The sequence below is a fragment of the Acyrthosiphon pisum genome, unplaced genomic scaffold, assembly GCF_005508785.2.
Source record: "Acyrthosiphon pisum isolate AL4f unplaced genomic scaffold, pea_aphid_22Mar2018_4r6ur Scaffold_21674;HRSCAF=24568, whole genome shotgun sequence".
NCBI classification, from domain to species: Eukaryota; Metazoa; Arthropoda; class Insecta; order Hemiptera; family Aphididae; genus Acyrthosiphon; species Acyrthosiphon pisum.
Window position 1 is genome coordinate 27,440 of NW_021771166.1, and position 1,050 is coordinate 28,489.

Here is a 1,050-nt window from a genome sequence, read left to right on the forward strand (position 1 = left end):
CGATATTGTGAAATGTCGAAACGAAAGGAAAATAATTAAAACCAGTTTTTAGCTAAATTGATTTTGTTTTCTGATGTGGCTTAAAAAAAAACCAGGGCTTAGAAACCGGTATAAACCGTTAAAAACCAAAATCGAAAACAAAATCAAAACTGAAACCGGGAAAAATTGGATACTGGTATTATGATTTAAACAGAAACCGAAATTTAATTTAAAAACTATGTTTGGTGGAAATATTTAATTAACACAAAAGACGATTGAAATCCTCATCCTGCGATTTAAATAATTAATAAACCAAGAATGAACGGAAATAAATAGTCCAATCGTCTAGGCCTTGAAACTGATTTTAGAAAATGGTTTTTTCTGATAATTAAAAATAAAAATATCACATCGTTGAAAAACTTTAAAATTTAATAGGTTCAAGCAAGCAAGCATACCAGCGCATCTCAATGCTTTATCCCATCATGAACAAAAATTCAACTATACAAAAAAAATACTATATCGTAATTTTCAAACAAATTATACGCCCAGTTCTAACCTACGCTTGTCCGATATAGGGTAATTGTGGTTCCTCGCACATCAAAAAAATGCAAATTTTCAAAACAAAGTCCTCAGAATAATTGCAAATATCCCATGGTTTGTCAGAAATGCAAATCTCCATAAAGACTTTCAAATCCAAGATATCAAAGATCATATAAAAACATTAGAAAAAAATTTCCACTGCTCCCTTCCAAACTCATCAGGTGCGATTCACTATAACCTTCTCACTCACCCAACTCATCGTCGATTAAAACGAGGTCGTCCCCACGACTACCTACACTAAGACACTTCTCAACATCCAAATATTCACTCTACACATTCGCTTCTTTCAGATAACTCTACGACCTCTCTGTTACCACAGAATAGAATAATCAGAATGGACAGTATGTACAGATAACAAATTATACAGTAAGATAGGGCCAAACAAAAAATCAGCCGCCATTTTAATTGAGGTAGTTTTTATCAATTTTAAGTAGCGATTAGACTGATTAGTGATTTGTAAACTGTAATGTT